The 18,900-nt window shown below is 38.0% G+C and overlaps 1 protein-coding gene and 1 long non-coding RNA gene across 2 annotated transcripts in view; one reads left to right on the top strand and one right to left on the bottom strand.

The window, feature by feature from the left end:
- PLSCR4 (phospholipid scramblase 4) overlaps window positions 1–9,268 on the bottom strand; it is a 59,551-nt gene extending 50,283 nt beyond the window's left edge. The window contains exon 1 of the mRNA XM_032264078.1: window positions 9,130–9,268. The gene's annotated coding sequence lies outside the window, so the exon portion shown is untranslated. The remainder of the gene's footprint in view (window positions 1–9,129) is intronic.
- A 67-nt stretch (window positions 9,269–9,335) lies between these two features.
- The window catches only part of LOC116540580, a 31,912-nt gene continuing 22,347 nt past the window's right edge, over window positions 9,336–18,900 (top strand). The window contains exons 1-3 of the long non-coding RNA XR_004264504.1: window positions 9,336–9,456; window positions 9,825–9,954; window positions 11,844–11,912. This is a non-coding gene — a long non-coding RNA (uncharacterized LOC116540580). The remainder of the gene's footprint in view (window positions 9,457–9,824; window positions 9,955–11,843; window positions 11,913–18,900) is intronic.

Genomic DNA, 18,900 nt, shown 5'->3' with positions numbered 1-18,900 from the left:
GCTGCACAACTCTGAATATGCTAAAAATCAATGACTGTATACTTTGAGTGGGTGAATTTTATGGTATGTGAATTATATCTCAATAAAGTCATTACAAGAGTAAAAGAAAGGTGGAGTGGTTATATTATCTCACAAGTAGATTTCAGAGCAAAGAAAATTACCAGAGATAACAAAGGCTATCACTTAAAAGAGCCAATTTATTAAAAGATACAGCAATTATAAATGTGACTGATCCCAACAATTATAAATATGACTGATTCTAACAATGGAGCTTCAAAATACATGAAGCAAAACTAGCAAAACTGGAAAAAAATAAAGACAAATCCACACTTGCAGTTGAGGACTTTGATACGACATTCCTAGTAATGGATAAGAACAAGCAGAGGGAAAATCAGCAATGATACTGGCACAACTAGGCAGCATCATCAACGAACACTGACGTTTGTAGGACACCCTGCCCAACAACATTAGAATAAACATACTTTTTAACGTACAGAACATTCACCCAGACAGTCTATATTCAAATCTTAAAATATTACAAAAAATTAAAATCATACAGCTTGTTCTCTGACCATAATATAATGAGCTAGGAATTACTAACTGCAAGACAACAGGAAATTCTCTAACCACATAAAAATAAAACAACACATTTCTACGTAATCTAAATCCTAAAATGATAAATTAGGCCTAATGCTGCCTCTGTAAGTAGCAGGCTACAACCTGATTTGAGAGTGTATACTTGTAACAAGCAGCTGAGTCTCAGCCAATGACAGTAGCGGAACTTTAGCCAATCACAGGCTGTTAACTAATCAGACCATGTTCATTGAAGGCAAATGCCTAATTACACCACGACCAACTAAAGCAAACACTAGGCTGGATCCAATCAACTGATTTATGTACATCACTTCTTTCCTTTGTTTATGAATACTGCCTGCCCATGTTTCTGGGTGGAGCTCCCTGAAACTATTCTAGTTCTGACTGCTTCTTGATTCATGAATCGTTTTTTGCTCAGATAAATTCTGCTGAATTTAATTTGTCTAAAGTTTTTATCTTAACAGTTTCACATGAGATGTCAGATCTTGAAGTAAACTTCCAGTGATCCCAGGAGCACTGAGTGACCAAGTTAAGGTACCCACCATGTCCATTGTGCCCATTGCTCTTTCGTGGCAACTGGGGTCATGGGTAAGATTTTCTGAAACTGAGCTTCATGAACTTGTGATTTGAGCTCTCTGAGTCTGAGCATTTTTATCTACAATGGGTTTCAAAGTTGTGACAAAAATAGGACTGGGCCCAGTAGGGAGGCCTCAGGTGTCAAACTGGGTCAGACAGAAACTAGACTTAGTTTAATAAGTAGACAAGGTTAATAAAAGACACTGAATCATGGATTTATCTGATCAACAGTGGCTAGAACTTCACCATCTGGGAATTCTAGCCAATTTCATGTACAAAAACTAGAGGCTCAGAACTTGTGCTTTTCTAGACGAATGGGAGAATCTTACCAAAAGTAACACAGAATGGCTACAATGGGAAAATTCCTTACGAAAGGCAAACAGGTTCATGTCTTTACAGTTGTAAGGGCTACAGGGCCCAAGAGGAGCTCTTCATACATATTTTAATTCCAAATCAGGGATCCCAAATTAAGAGCCCTATGCCCCAAGATGTCTGCCTTATGGTTAATAGCCATGCAACTGGAAAAGACACTTTCTACTTTTATACCAGCCATCTAATGGATCTACTACCTTTTATCTGAACTATTACTCCATTAGAGGAAGCCCCACAAGGCTTTAATCCCAAAACAATAACCCATCAATTTCTCAGTGAGGAAAAACAAATTCTGTGGTGGGGGTTTCAAATCTAACCTGAAAAGTTCCTAATTGACACTTGAACCATTTTCAGAAAAAAACATTTGTAAGAATTAGTCCTCTCTGTTATCTCTATTTCATCTTGCTTCTCCCATGAGAATCTCTCAAGTCTACTGAAACCCCTCTTCTCAAACTCCTGCTAACTATATGCTCTGCCAACTGTATACATCTCTTTCTTGTCATCGTGATCCTGACTCTGCTCCAAAACTCTTGGAAAAAAAAATAATAACATAAGACAAAACCAAAACGTTTGGTCTGTCATTTATTCTTAAAAACAGAAAGGAACAAAAAAGAACCGATCTCTATAAGACAAGATTAAAATATTAATGTAGAGTTCTGGCACATAAAATGCTGTATAGACTAAGCATCCCTAATCCAAAAGTCCAAAATCTGAAATACTCAGAAATCCAAAATTTTGAGTACCAACATGATGCCACAAGCGAAAGGTGAAGAGGATACTGTTAACACTGCAAAGTGCCTATAGATAACATACATGACGGGTTTATTGAAGGACTAGAAGAGAATGCATTCATCACAGAATAAGCAATTGTGTCAGTTTATAAAATCAACAGAGACTTCTAAGACAAAAACCATTGTTACTGAGACAGGTGACTCTGGAGGAAACATGAAGTCATCCATCAGAATACTTCCTCGTTTCTAGAGAAAACACTTGCTGGTCACCCAGCTACTTCTGATATTTCTTCTCACTTAAAATAATAAAATACAGTGAACAATAACCTTTGCAGGTAAAGAATGAAAGCCTGGCATTGCTTATTGGTGGCTTTTTAACAGCTGATACAGGCATTCTGGAGACACTACTGTTCTGTTTAGTTACCTTGAACATTAATATGATATTAATGATGCATCCTATTTTTTACTGTTAAGCACTTATTTGTGAGTAATATAAGAAAACAATTGCTTATCGGTAGCATAATAAATTTAGAGTCAGGAATGATGGTGATGCCAAATAGCCACAGATTGTCCACATGGGTGATTGAGATATTGATACTTTTGCTTTCTAATGGTTCAATGTACACAAATGTTTCATACACATTATCAAAAATATTGTATAAAATTATTTTCAGGCTATGTGTTTAAAACATAATGGAACATAAATTTCATGTTGACTTGGATCCCATCCTCAGTATATCTCATTGTGTAGAGGCACGCCTTGTTTTATTATGCTTTGCTATATTGTGATTCACAGATGTTCCATTTTTTAAAACAAATGAGGGTTTGTGGCATCCTTGTTATTAAGGAGTCTATCAGTGCCATTTTTAGAACAGCAAGTTTTACTCTGTCACATATTGGTAATTCTCACAATATTTCAGACTTTTTCATTACAATTAATCTGTTATGGTGATCTATGATCAGTGATCTCTGATGTTACTATTGCAATTGTTTTGGGATGCCATGAACCATGCCTATATAAGATGATGAACTTAATAAGTGTTGTGTGTGGTGTGACTGCTCCATAGAGCAACTATTCTCCTATCTCTTTCCTTATACTAGGGCCTCTCTTTTCCTTGAGACAAAACAATATTGAAATTAGGACTACAAATGCCTTTAAGTACTCAAGGGAAAAGAAGGGTCCTGCATCTCTCACTTTAAGTCAAAAGGTTGGAAAATATTAAGCTTAATGAGGAAGGCATGTTGAAAGCAAAGACAGGCCAAAAGCTAGGCCTAGATTCCTTCGATAAATCTAGGCAATGTAAATTGAAAACCTTCTAAAAAGGATTCACCATTTTAGATATCATTAAGAATTTTTGTGATTCGTGGGAGGAAGTCAAAATATCAATGTTAACAGGACCTTGGAAGAAGCGGATTCCAACCCTCCTGAATGATTTTGAGCGGTTCAAGACTTCACTGGATGAACTACCTGCAGATGTGACAGAAGTAGCAAGAAAACTAGAAATAGAAATGAAGCATGAAGATGTTACTGAATTGTTGCAGTCTCATGATAAAGCTTAAACAGATCACTGCTTCTATAGATAAGGAAGGAAAAATGGAAGCCATTTCCCAGGTGATTTTAATATGTCCCCTCCTGCCCCCAACACATACAACCTGAATTATAGATCTACGAAATTTTACCTCATTCAGAGAAAAACCTATCTGCTGTAGGAATCATAATACATTCAATCAAATGTTTAATTTACCAATATAAATAAGACATATCTATTTTTTTCTCAAATCTCAATTGTAAACCCAAGTAAATTTCCTCTATATCAAATTCAAAATAAATCCAAAATATGCTATAAAAGATTTTTAAGTTATAGATTCTCATTTTCACAGAAGGAATACATAAAGAAAATAATAGTAATTGTAAACTACAAAAATATCAAGCACAATTGTTAAGTAAACATATTATAGTGGAACATTATGATAAAATCATATTTCTTTAAAAATATAGTAACAAATAGTTTTGTAAAAATCATTAAATGTTTACATTCAGATGTTAAACATATAATCTAGAAAATCATGATGATAGAATGTTTGTAAAAAGTATAGAAAACCTGGAGGAAATATGCTAAGATATAAACATTTCCTCTTTAAATGTTCTACAATAAATGTATAATAGATTATATAAACTGAGTTTTTAAAATAATTTTAAAAACCTAACAATGTACTCTCTTGTAGTGAATCTGTAAATAAAAATACTTGCATGTTCATCAAAGATGAAATTTTATGCACACCTTCCCAAGTACTATCCTCTTTATAGATTTTAACCCAAATTTCTTGGATCCTATAGTGGACTGTGTTGATTGGTATTATGGGTTTCTTGGCTACAGGGAACTGGATAGTTCAGTGGGTTCAATATGAGTAGATTAAAGTTCAGTGACTGAAGGATTCAGTCATTTCTGTAGACATCTTGTAAACTTAATAAGTTTCTGTCACATGGGCTGAAATTAGAGAAATTAATTCCAGGCTTGCACAAAAGATAAGCCTAGGTCCATGTTGATAAAATATGTTGCAGCAGAAATGTCCCATAGATACACATGATCTTCATTAGAATTACATGTAACCTATATGTACTTAATTGTATCTTATACAGTTAGTCTTTTAATATTTAAAATTGTAGTAAAACAGGATGTCATGTGGCTTACAGTTAAGTCATTTTGATAAGAAACTTTACATTTATGAAAACAGACTTTAAGAAATAAGTCATATGTGCAAACGCACACAAATATAATTCAAGGAGTCAGCAATGCATACATTTACACAATATATTTATACAAAAAAAAAAAAACCTTAGTCCAATTCCCATTTCCCATTCAAAAGGTAACAATAGACATTAGATTTTTTGTCTTCTAAGAGAGTTTCTAAACATATATAAACTAATCTATACGGTTTTTATACAAATGACAATCAATACAATTTTGTCTTTTTCTTTTGTTTGTTAAAATGTCTTGATGTTGATTAAATTTCAGTCCATATAACCTTATTCTTTTTAGGGACTGCAACATAATGAATTTATTTATTTATTTATTTTATTTATTTTATTTTTTAAGGAGGAAGGAGGATCCAGGAGGAGGAGGAAGTGAGCAACATAATGAATTTAACTGGCTGCTTAATGACAAAAACTTAAATTGTTTCCAAATTCAGGCTATTACCAAAAATGCTGAAAAAAATTATATTTTCTTCCTGTGCATCTGTGCATTAAATTCTTGGAGGCAGAACTGGTGGATCGAAGTTTTGTACATTTTTTAAAGATACTATCAAACTGCACTCTAAAGAATTTGAATCAATTTAGACTCCAGACAAAAAGTTACATTTCTAATACAATATTTTATCAACATTTTTGTAGTTGTCAATCTGATATGTTAAAAAATGTTTTATTTTCTGTATATCTTATAATGAGGAGGCTGGGCCACTTTTATTATTTGTTTGAAAGCAACTTGTAACTCTATTTCTGTGAACTGCCTGTTTGTCATTTGTTCATTTCTCTGTTAGCTTTTCATTTTGTTTTGTCTTCTTTATATGAAAGGTGTTAACATTTTATATTAAAATTATCTTTTCAAAACTTAACACTTGTCTTTACTGCATTTTTGTCATGCAATTTTATTTTCTTTTTGAGACAGGGTCTCTTTCTGTTGCCCATGCTGGAATGGCTTACTGCAGCCTTGACCTCCCAGGCTCAATAAATCCTCCTGCCTCATCCTCCTAAGTAGCTGGGACTACAGGTGAGTACCACCATGCCTGGCCAATTTTTAAATTTTTTTATAAGTGTGGTTTCGCCATGTTGCCCAGGATGCGCTAAGACTCCTGGGCTCAAGCAATCTGCCTACCCTAGCCCCCGAAAGTGCTGTGATGACGGGCATTATCACCACCACCCAGCCTTATCATGCAATTCAAAACAAGTTTTGTAGTCCAATTTTAGACGTTTTCCTTTTTAAAGAACAGTATACCTGTCTCTTTCATCCTGAAGGATGAGTACTATAAAACTGAATTTTAGTACAATGCTGTCATATATGACTATGAACATTTCTGTATATTTTGTTTATGAACGTTAACTGGTTGTAAAATCCCTCAGGCAAAATTCTTCACTACTATGCTTGCAATAAATATCATAACCATCAATATTAGGGAAGAAGAAAAAGGAAGGGGATTTTAAAGGAAGCAGTTGAAAGAGGACACTTAGAAAAAATGAGGCAATACGGAAAGCTTTGTGAAATACATTTCTTCTGTAGTAAATGACAGCTAATATATTCTAGAAGACAATATTCTGTATAAATTAGCAATCATTATCAATTTTTCCTTATACACACGCACACATTATAAATATACGTAATATCACATCACTACCCATAATATATAATTCAGCCTATATTCCAAATTATTTACAAAAATATCATTACTACACTACGCACTACACACACACACACACACACACACACACACAGACACACAAACACACACAGTGTGTTTCAACTTGTTCTTTTTTCCATTTTGTGTTTTAACTTTAACTTCTTATATGCTTTGGACTTATTTCCAAGTTAGAACATTTAGAGCTACAATGTTTTAAACTGTATATTAGTCCACTTTTGAATATATCACAAAATATGTAACCAATTCCCAATCAGTTGCTACAGAGTTGTAGCCATGTTTTCTATATTGTAAACAATTCTACTTTAAAAATCTTTGACAGAGATTTTTATTTGTACACTTGGCAGCATGTTTTGCAGAATAAATTCCAATAAGTAAATGAACATTTGTAAATCTGAACAGCTTTAATCCAAAAAAGTTTCACCAATTCACATTTCCACTAAAAGTTTGTAAAATTATATTTCCCTCATTGCATTTTCAACACCACCAAAAGTTATCAGACTTTCAATATTTGTAAAATTAATACAAAAATTGATGTCTTTATGTTTCTTTGGATAATTAGTGTGGCTAAGAGTCTTCACTCTGCTTAATATTTGCATTTCTTTTCCTTTGAGCTGACTCTATTTTTTCTATTAACAATGTCCCCAGTTTGTATCCTTTTTGGGGAATGCAAATATTAATAAAAATCATGTCCCTAAGTGAGTCTAGGTTTTTGTATCATGCTTAGAAATGCTTTTCCCACATGCAGTGTGCACAGATATCTATTCAGGCTTTCTTTTTTCCTTTTTAGGCTGCATATTTAGATTTAAACTAGTAAGCCATCTACACTACATTTGTCTATTAACAGTGAGGAAAAGTTTCAGTTTTATTATTAGGTTTCCCAAATAAATACCTGTTTGTCCAAGTACACTCAATTAAATGTTATTTCTTCTTCCCCACCCACTGATTTAAAATGTATGCTTATCAAATGCCAGCTTTCCTTTTATTCTTAAATGTCCCTTCAGTTTCATTTGCACATCTGGTAGTAGGTCTATTCCATTGTCTTTTAATCAACACAGTTTTGTAACACTTTTTATTATATGAAGAAGTCTCCGCTATATATGTGTGTATATATGTCAAAATTATATTTTATAAAATATACATTTTTATATTTGCAATATATTATACATAATATTAATATATAACTTTTGTTCTTCCACATGAGCTAAACAGTACAGTTAAAAACATTAACAAAAATATTCAGTTAGGATTCTATTTATACATTGTTTTACAGAAATGATATCTTTACCTAGAAAAATGTTATGTATTTTATTGGATTCTCATGCATACCTTTCATATCTTCTTAAAAATAACTTCTCAATTGTATGTTATTTCATGCCAAACTGAATTTTACTTATTTCTACTGTATTATCTAGTTTATGTATAAACATCATTTGATTCCTACAAATTAAGTATGATGCAATTGGACACTGATAAATTCACTTACGGTTCCCATCAAATTTCAGTGCTTCCTATGGACATTAAGGTACATAATCACATCGTGCACAAAGTAATAATATGTTCCCCAACCTGTTGTCACTCGCCCATAGGATTCAAAACCATGTCACAGAGCGTAATGATTAGCATTCCTGTGTTTTTCAAATTTAATAATGGCAAGGCTACTAGTATTTCACAGTTAATCATGAGAGCAGATAGAAGGAGGTTGTCTTCTATGACTATTACAGGAGAATGCAATCTAAATTATGAAATCTACTCCCCTTTAAACAGTATCAAGTTTGGTGTATTATACCTCCATCTGTACCTATTTTGGTGGCTCCATTTTAAATGCAATATAAAATTAAAAACTAAATTGCAGATCCTAAGGGAAGATAAAGCCACAAAATAAGAGAAAATTGTAAGTCTTTAAATATGAACGTTTTATTTTTAGAAACAAATCAAGCACAGCCCCAAATCGCCCCAGTTTGCCAGAATTTACAATGTGAGAGAGGGCTCTCTACGGTCACCGCCTCCAGTCGCCGGAGCACGTAACGAAGTTACCATAAAGCATTTTTACCTGCGAGGGCCCAGGCCTGAGTCCCTGAGAGCCGCGCCGTGGAAACGCCAGTTGGAGACCCAAGAGAAGCCCAACCAGGCGACCTGTCACGTCCGAGCAAACCGCGAGTGAGGCGCCCATGAAGTGCGGCCAGATCCCTATCCCTGGGCTGCAAACTCTGGGCTGCAAACAGCTGGCACCCAAACCCGCTACGTCTCCACCGCAGACTCGCGCCCGACACCACGAAACTTCTACAACCACCTGAGAATGCCGGACGAGCGCCATGTCCGGAACTGCCGGCGCAGGACGCCGCGCGACCCCCGCGCCTCCCCGAACGACACCCTCGGCCCCACAGACGGGCGCCCACGCCACCCCGTCCTGCTCTGCGCCCGCCTCTCCGGCCCCACTCACCGCCTGCCCCGCAGACTGCTGGGCACCGGCGACGCCAGATGCGGGGTCTAGTAATATTTGCAGAGAGGAAAGGGAAAGGAGCGGAGGCAGGGAAAGATGACGGAAGAGGATTTTTCAACTTAGAAACAGTCAGCGCGGGGTCCGGGGGTGGGTCAGGCTCGCCTGGACCCTCCTTCCCCTCACGCGGCCACCCCGCCCCGCGCTGGGAGAGCTGCCAGTCCGCGAGTGCGTCTTCCTGGAAGGGGTGGGGCACAGTGAAGTCCGCTGAAACCCAAAAGCCTAGGGGGAGGGAGAATGGAGAAACCAAGTTGTCACTGCTCTGATGAGGTGAAAGAAAAAAGCCACCACACAGTCACTTCCAATCAGAGGGGTAGGTTGCAGGGCCTGGGAGAAAGGAGATTTGCTGATAGATTACTGTGCCTAGAGAGAAAATGAAGAAACCTCTCTTTCTCAAGAGCCTTTTTGATTTGCATTGGAGCCCACCCCCAGGTCCTCGGCTTGGCAATGCAGTGCTGGCTGGAAACACCTGGGCGCGGGGCCCAGGAATTCTGTTTTCTTTTCCACAGGGCCGGGGGAGGCCAATTTGATCTTGGAGGGAAGGAGGGAGAGACGCCAAGAAAGAGGGGAGGGGGAGCAGATTACCCATGCTTTCTGACGTTTGGAGAAAAATGGCATTTGTTAATTACTTATTTTAGGCACAAATACTTCTTCAAACCAATGGGATTAAGTTCTGTGGTGATGCTTAGGGAGAAGCACAGTACACTGACAGGAAGTGGGAGAACCTGAAGGTCCTCTGACCTTACAAAGAATCAGAACTGGACAGAGGTAAGTTTGATTAAGCTCTAAGGAGTACTTGGCAGAACCCCATTGTGGGAGAAGGTTGGATAGGGGAAGCGATGTGGGAGTGGAGTTCTAGAATTTTCTGTTTTTCTTTATATGTGTGTTATTTGTTAATATTCCTGTGAGAATAGATTTAAAAATTCATACTGTTCTTTTCAGTAATAATTGCACAGAACATTTTTCAAATGCAGACATAATGGTTTATTGAAAGCATAAAACAAAGAAACTGGTGGTGAAATTACAGTAAATTATAATAATGTGTTACCTTTGTTTTAAATTTATGAAAGAGGCCAAGTAATTGAGCTTATGAATGTAAACATCCCCAGAGGCCACATGAAAGATGCCAAAAATTTCAAGAGCAAAACATGTCTTGTGAAACATACTGCTTTGTGTGGGTCAAGATGGCCAGGGGGAGACCTATGTTAATTCTAGCTAAATAATTATAAGCTTGCTTGGCTCACAGTACACTGAAGTTTATACACTGAACTAAACTATAGTATTGGTGCAGTTAATTAGAAATTAAGCAGCAACAGGAGGCCTAAGGTAAAGACCATCCTGGAGCACAATAACACCTGGGTACACCTCGGGGTGGTTGCAGAGCAGGCAATACTGCTCCAGTCTCATGAATGCCTTCTCAACATGGAGACTGCACGAGGGTCTCCTAAAGAGGGCTTATGCAAAGATCTCTGAGAAGGGAGGCGACCTCTACTCACAAGATCTGGGAGGGTCTTTGCAGATGGGAGCTGGCAAGGAGAAGAAAAGCCTTGCAGGGTAGAGATCACAGAACACCTCAGCCTCTGCCTGGGTTCTCAGAATATGGAGTGATTTTAATTGCTCTACATCCTCAATGCTCCCGAGATAAAAGCCCCGTGATGCACTGGGTGTGGTCAGACCTGGTGGCTCCTCATCCACTATACTTCCGATGCAGCCGCACCCTGATAACCATGTCTTAGAAGGATCTCAAGTGCTATAAAATGCTCACTAGTTTAGTATGTCTTAGAAGGATCTCAAGAGCTCTCCCCACCCTGGCTATCTTACCTACATCTTCACCATCCCCTTTCACGCCCATAAGATCAATGAGATTATGCACATAATAAAAGTGCTTCCAGCCCAGAGGTCAGGGCCAGTGCAGTTCCCACACTTGCATTGGTCCCCTGGACCCATGCTGTAACATCTACTTTTGTGTCTCTGTCTCTATTTCCTTTTCTCAGGCCCTGGTCACCGCCAGGACTAAGGGCACCCACACACAGGGTTGGCCTGGTTCCCAACACTTCGAGGGATTAAAAGAAAATCAGGTATGTCATATAACCAAAATCACAACTTTTGAGGGGAAGAAGAACTCAATCTCCTGTCTTTCTGAAATTTCCTGATGTGATGACTTTCCAACTTGAACATTTCCAGGGATGACAAATTCACTGCTTTTTATACTAATCCCATTTTAGTTGCTCTATTGCTCTAACCTGTATTTCTTTGTGTTATTTCCCTTTGTTCTTATGTTACCACAGTATACTTAGAATTAATAATGTACCACTTCACATAAAGTTAAGAAATTTATAACTACAGTTCCTCAATTCTTGAACTCCTGACCTCAGGTGATCCACCCACCTCGGCCTCCCAAAGTGCTAGGATTACAGGTGTGAGCCGCTATACCCAACCCCTTTAGTATTGCTTGTAGTACAGAACAGCTACAAATTCTTTTTAGATTTCTAAAAATGTTGTTATTTTGTATGAATGTTTTAATGGTATTCTTACTGGTTACAGAATTTGGGGTGTACAGATTATTTTATTCCCCAACAGTTTTGACCTCCATTTTAATCTGATAGTATTCATATTAATGGTTTTAAGAATAACTTTTTATCATTGGTTTTCTGCAGTTAGTCTATGATGCATGGCTCTTTTTGTATTTATTCTACTGTGGTTCTCTGAGCTTCAAAGACACATAGGTAGGTATTATTCAACAAATTTGAAAAACTTTCAGTCATTATTTCCTTAAATTACTGCACTATCCCCATTTCTCTCTCTTTTCCTTCTGGAAATTCAGTTCAATTAATTGTATGTTGGACCATATGATATGGACTCACAGCTCACCAATACTTTATTTACATTTTTATGGTTTTTTTGCTCATTAAGTTTAATAATTTCTATGGATCTCTCTCAAAAATATGCTGACCCTTATTTCAATTTGCTGTTAAGTCCATTACAAAATTAACACTTTTCAGTGGTAGTATTTCTATTTGGTTCATTTGGGCAGCTTCTCTGTCTTTGATGAGATTTCACATCTGTTCATTCACTAAGACCATCATTTTCTTAACTTTTTAACTTATAGTAACTGTTTGATAAGGTCTGGATATGTGTCCCTGCCAAATCTCATGTTGAAATGTAATCCCCAGTGTTAAAGGTAGCATGTTGGGAGGTGTTTGGATTATGAGGAAGAATTCCCTGTGAATGGCTTAATGCCACTTCCTTGGTGATGAGTGTGTTCATGCTCTGATAGTTCCTATGAGACTTGGTTATTTAAAAGAGTGTGTCCCCTCCCCTCTCTCTCACTCCAGCTTTTGCCACAGAATAATTCAGGGCACACCTGCTCCCCCTTTGCCTTCTGCCATGATTGTAAGCTTTTTGGTGCCTTACCAGAAGCAGATGCTATCACTATGCTTCCTGTACAGCCTGTAGAACCATGAGCCAATTAAACCTCTTTTCTTTATAAATTACCTAGTCTCAAGTATTCCTTTTAGCAGTGCAAGAACAGCCTAACATACTGTTTTACTACTTTATACCAACATGTGTTTCACCTTGTCATGATTTTCTTTTACTTACAATGGATATTTTTAAATTACATACAGGACATTGCAAATAATTCTTCTGAGTTATGCCTTCTTCCTCTACAGAGAAATCATTTTCTGGCAGGCATTTGAGGGCTGATCACCTTTAACATCTGGAGCCATCAGTTTATACTTTAAGGCAGAACTACTGAATGCCTCAAGATTTTACTAGCCTCCTCTATCCTTGATGTTACTCAGATTCCAAACAGTATTTAATTTGCTATATGCAGCAACTGAAATCTTTGTCCAGTCTTTTCAGCTGCTACCTTCTGCTGGTATCACTGGAGTGTCCCCAGTAGATGTACAGTTCCATGGTCAGTCAAGGATTTGAGGATTTTTAATTGACAGGTATTAATGTTATTATCTCTGTTTCTCCCTACTTTCTGGGATTACTCTTAATTTATAACCACTCTGATAGTCTGAAGTCTCTACACCAGTATCCCAACTCAATAATTCTAATGCATTCTACTTGAGTTCTACTACGTTACACCTGAGAACTGGGAGTACCCACAGGGAAAGTGTCTAGCATCACCACAAAAAAATACCTGAAGCTGGGTAATTTATAAAGAAAAGTGATTTAGTTGGCTCATAGTTCTGCAGCCTGCACAGAAAGCATGGCACCTAAATATGCTCTGCCTCTGGGGAGGACTCAGGGAGCTCCTATTCATAGCAGAAGGCAGTGCAGGAGTAGGCATGTCACATGGGGAGAGAGAGAGCAAGAGGGAGAAGGGGAAGGTCCCAGACTCTTTCAAACTCTTTCAGAAACTCAGTTATCATCAAGGGGATGGTGCTAAACCATTCATCGGGGCGCCACCCCCATCATGTAATCACCTCCCACCAGGCCCCACCTCTAATATTAGGAATCGCATTTCAACAGGAGATTTTGAGGGGATAAACATCCAAACCATTTTATTCTACTCCTAGACCCTCAAAAATTATGTCCTTTTCACATTTTTAAATACAATATTGCCTTCACAGTAGTTCCCCAAAGTCATAACTTATTCCAGTGTTACTCAAAAGTCCCAAATTCCAAGGAACAAGTTTTAAAGTTTCAGTTGAAGACAAGTTTCTTTCCACTTATAAGCCAGTGATCGAAAACAAGTTATTTACATGCGAGATACTGTGGTGGCACAGGCATTGGGCAAACATTCCCATTCCAAAAGGGAGAAATTGGCCAAAAGAAAGGGGCAGTAGGCCCCACACAAGTCTGAATCCCAGCAGAGCAGTCATTGAATCTCAAATCTCCAAAATCTCCTTTGACTCCATGTCCCACATCCGGGGCACACTGATGGAAGTAGTGGGCTCCCAACACCTTGGGCAGCTCCATCTCTTTGGCATTGGAGGGTATAGCTCATCTGGCTACCCTTATGGACTGGAGTTGGTTGCCTGTTTTGGTTCCAGGTTGACTTTGCAAGCTGCCAGTGGCTCTACCATTCTGGGATCTGGAGGCTGGCAGCTCCCTCTCCACAGTTCTGTTAGGTAGTGCCCTGGTGGAGACTCTGTGTGGGGGCTCCAACCCCACATTTCCCCTCTGTGTTGCCCTAGTAGAGATTCTCTGTGAGGGCTCTGCCCCTGTAGCAGACTTCTTCCAGGGCAGCCAAGCTTTCTTATACATCCTCTGAAATCAAGGGGGAAGCTGCCAAGTCTTCTTGAAACTTGCATGCTGTGGGCCTGCATACTTAACACTACAAGAAAGCTGCCAAGACTTATGGCTTATGCCCTTCAAAGCAGTGGCTCAAGCTATGCCAGAGGCCCTTCGAACTCTAGGCAGCTGGAGAGGCCAGGATTTGGGGAACAATGTCCAGAGGTTGTGTAGGGCATCAGGGCCATGGACCTGCCCCACTAAACCATTCTTTCTGCCTAGGCCTCTGGACCTTTGATGGTAGGGTCTACCTTAGAGATTTCTCAAATGCCTTCTAGATCTTTTTCTCATTGTCTTTGATATTATCACCTGGTTCCCTTTTAGTCATGCTCATCTCTCTAGCAAGCTGCTGCTCTGCAACCTGCTTATATTTCTCTCCTGAAAATGTCTTTCCCTTTTCAGCCACATGGCCAGGTTCTGAATTTCCAGATTTTTATACTTTGCTCCCCTTTTATATTTAAGTTCCAACTTTAAGTCATTTACTTGCTACAATAACTGATGGTAAACAGTTAAAGCAGCCAGACCACACCTTGAATGCTTTGCTGCTTATAAATTTTTTCCACCAGTTATCCTAGGTGGTCACTCTTGAATTCAAACTTCCACAGAACCCTAAGTCATGAACACACTGCAGCTAAGTTCTTTTCAAGGGTGTAAGAGGGGCTACCTTCACTCCTGTTTCCAATAAATTACTCATTTTCATTTGAGACCTCCTCAGTCTGGACTTCACTATCCATATTTCTATCAGCATTTTGATCAGAACCATTTCACCATTTAAGAAGTTCCAAACTTTCCCTCATCTTCCCGTCTTCTTCTGTACCCTCTAAACTCTTCCAGTCTCTTCCCATTACCCAGTTCCAAAGCCATTTCCACATTTTCAGGTATCTTTATAGCAACACTCCACTCCTGGTACCACTAGTCTACATCAACACGTTTTTCTGTTGTTACAAAGACATATCTGAGGCTGGCTAAATTATAAAGAAAAGAGTTTTAATTGGCTCATAGTTCTGCAGGCTGTACAGGAAATATAGTGCCTGCATCTGCTTGGCTTCTGGTGAGGCCTCCAGAATTTTTACTCATGGCAAAAGCCAAAGCAGCGGCAGAGACATCACATGATGAATGAGGGAACGAGAGATAAGGGGGAAGTCCCATACTCTTAAACAACCAAATCTCATGTGAAATAACTGGGTAAGTACACACTTATCACGGAAATGGTGCTAAACCATTCATGTGGAGGTGGGACCCAACCCCATGATCCAATCACCACCCACCAAACCCTACTTTCAACATTGGGAATCACATTTCAACATGAGATTTAGAGGGGACAAATATCCAAACAATATTACCAGTCAGATCCCTTACAGTTTCTGTCAGCTTTTGATTGTTCTCCAGTGCCTTCAAATAGTTTTTATTTTATGTTTTTCCCAGAGTTTATTATTGTTATCTAGGGAAAGATTATTGCAATCCAAGCTAACTTATCATCATTGGAACTCCAATTCTCACAAACTCATAATTTTTAAAAGCAATTTATTGTCAGACATACCAAACTGTTAGAAATCTTTTGTTATTAAACTAAACCTACATGTATTCTTTGCACCAAAAGAGAATATCTTTCTTACTTACTTAATATAATAACCCTGTAAATTGCTGTAAATAGCTATTAACTTTTCCTTAAGTATTTTCTTCCTAAGACCAAACATCCTTATTTCCTTTTGCTGTTTCTATTTGTCATGATTGCAGATCCCTTACATTGAGATTACCTTCCTTAGGTTTATTCTTTGCCTTCTAATATTTGATCTGATGTTTAGATAATACAATAAGATGTCAATAGGTCTCTACTAATGAGGCGTAACTGCATTAGTTTTATTGGCATATTAATTATTCATAGTATTATGAGTAATACTGTATTTGTGGTTCATTAAGCACCAACATTAGTTACCCTAGAGTCAGTCTCTAAATTTAACAAAAAGTACACAAATGTGTTGAGAAATGAGAGCAGGCTGATGTTGTGGGTGGAGGTAGAGGAGTATAGTGAGAGAAGGGCTCTTTCTAGCACCTGAAGTAATGGCTGGCGGCTTTGCCAGTAAACAATACAAAGCAAATTGCCAATCGTTTTAAATACTACCCTCATATATAAATATTTTGCCACTGCCTTATCCTCATTTCTCCATCTGGTTACATTCCATTCATTCTCCCAGACTAATTTTAAGTATTAACCACTTTGGGAATCCTTCCATGACCTCTCCGTTCTGATTTACTGAGTACTTTGAGCTGTGTTCTATACTGTGCTGGAGATTCAGTGGAAAATAAGACAGGGTTTCTGCCCTCCTAGAACTTACATTCTTGTTAGGGCAGAGCCAATAAACAAGTATTCCTGTCACAGTTGCAGCTTCCTGAGAACATTGGAAAAGTGCTCACCTTGGCTTCAGTGTGGCCTGGCCTGAGACATAGTTAGTAGTAGTAGTCGTTACATCCCAGCAGATTAGCTTTACTTCTTGATGAATAAGATGAATATTCATCACTGGTGAATATATATAAAGGGGAATTTATTAAGTATTAACTCACAGGATCACAAGGTTCGACATGGGCTGTCTGCAAGCTGGGGAGCAAGGATAGCCTGTCGTGGCCCAAAACTGAAGAACTTGGAGTCCAGTGTTTGATGGCGGAAAGCATACAGCACAAGAGAAAGATGTTAGGCTGGGAGTCTAAGCCAGTCTAGCTTTTTCACGTTTTTCTGCACTTTTTATATTCGATGGCAGCTGATTAAATGGTGCCCATCCACATTAAGGGATAGTTTGCCTTTCCCAGTCCACTGACTCAAATGTTAATCTCCTTTGGCAGCACCCTCACAGACACACCCAGGATCAATACTTTGCATCCTTCAATTCAATCAAGTTGACACTCGGTATTAATCATTGCAATTACTTTTCCATATAGTCCAACCATCTGGTATATACATACACATACTGATTTGGTATATCTTAAATTAAATTTCTAATTCTATTTCTTAGCAAGTCTCTTGGCACAGAAATAGTTGGGTAAATCTTACACGTTATTAAGAGGAATTAATGAAAACATTTTCATTTAGGTTCATTAAAAAACAATAATTAATGATCACACACTGGTCTTTACAAACTCCTTTTGACATACTTATCTTTAATGTTTATTAAGGCCAAGATGAGTAAAGAAATTTTATCAAGTAAAGATGTGTAAACATAAATTGTGAGAGGTTAAATAGTAAGTTCATGAGTTTGTCAAATGTTGTTGAACGAATTCATTAATGTTGTTGTAGAAAGTTAACCTACACATTATGACTTTAAGTCCAATGCCCTTTTTAGTACATCATGTGATGTCTATTAAAAAGAACACCACCACCTTAAATAGGAAACTGCTGATGTTCATGTAAAATAAACATAAACAACAAAATTAAAAATGAGCCCATTAGCTCCATGTGCAGTATGATTCAGCCATCTCATGTAGCTGTGAAACAAATTGATGCCAACTTAATCTATGTTAGTAAATGTCTAGTGTCCAAGAAAAGAAGGTCACATCTTTTTACTATATTCTGCAATGCTAAGAATGTGTCTGGAATATCTTTTAGTTCCTGGGCTTTGTCTTAAATGAAGTTGTAAAAAGTTAAAATGTCTTAAAGAATGGCCATTCTAGCAAGAGAGCATGGGGATATGGCTTCATTGGAAGAACAGCTGAAAAGAGGGACATGGACATATTTCGCCCACAAAAAAAGAAGATTCAGGAAGGAGGATGAGTGGGTCACTTGTCATGTACCTAAAGAACTATTCAAAAGCTACTTTGCATCTCAAAGTGTCAGAGCTAAGAACAAAGAATGTCATTTTTAGGTGAGGACAACAGTTTCCATCTAATATATCACTTTCTAACAATTAGAACTCTTCAGAAGCTTTAAAAGGCTACCTCAATCAGACACAAAGGGCTGCTGTGAAGTATGTTGTACAGAAGGCTCCACACTGCATGATTCTTACCCAGCCTTCAGCAGTTTAACCGGAGAAGGGAAGAATGGAGGGGTTCAGTTTTTAGTGCAAGAGATCATACACAATACCATAATCATGAAAAGAGCTTGTCCACAAATGGTTATGATGGTTTAGATAAGTTATATCAATCATGAAATTTTACATTTGAGAGATTGGGTACAGTATATTTACTCTCTCTTTCTCCCTCTTTTATATGAATAGTTGAAATTAGTATAACACATTTCATTATATCAAAGTACACTTTGGTGTTCAGGAGACAGACCAGAAGGCAGAGGTTTCAGTTAATGTCCTCAGTTTAGCAGCCACATCTTTAAGGGATAGAGTGATCCGGAGCGAAAATTGTCGTGTTTGGCCTGCACCATCAGGTTAGAATAGACAGCTATTCCTGCACAACCCTCTCTGTTGAAACCCATATGAGGCTGACTAAAGCACATCTGGAACTGCTCAACAGGTCAACTGGAAC

Source organism: Sapajus apella, unplaced genomic scaffold (genome assembly GCF_009761245.1).
Source record: "Sapajus apella isolate SASKATOON/1434 unplaced genomic scaffold, GSC_monkey_1.0 scaffold4, whole genome shotgun sequence".
In the NCBI taxonomy this organism is placed as follows: Eukaryota; Metazoa; Chordata; class Mammalia; order Primates; family Cebidae; genus Sapajus; species Sapajus apella.
This window is presented reverse-complemented; position numbering and strand designations above follow the sequence as displayed.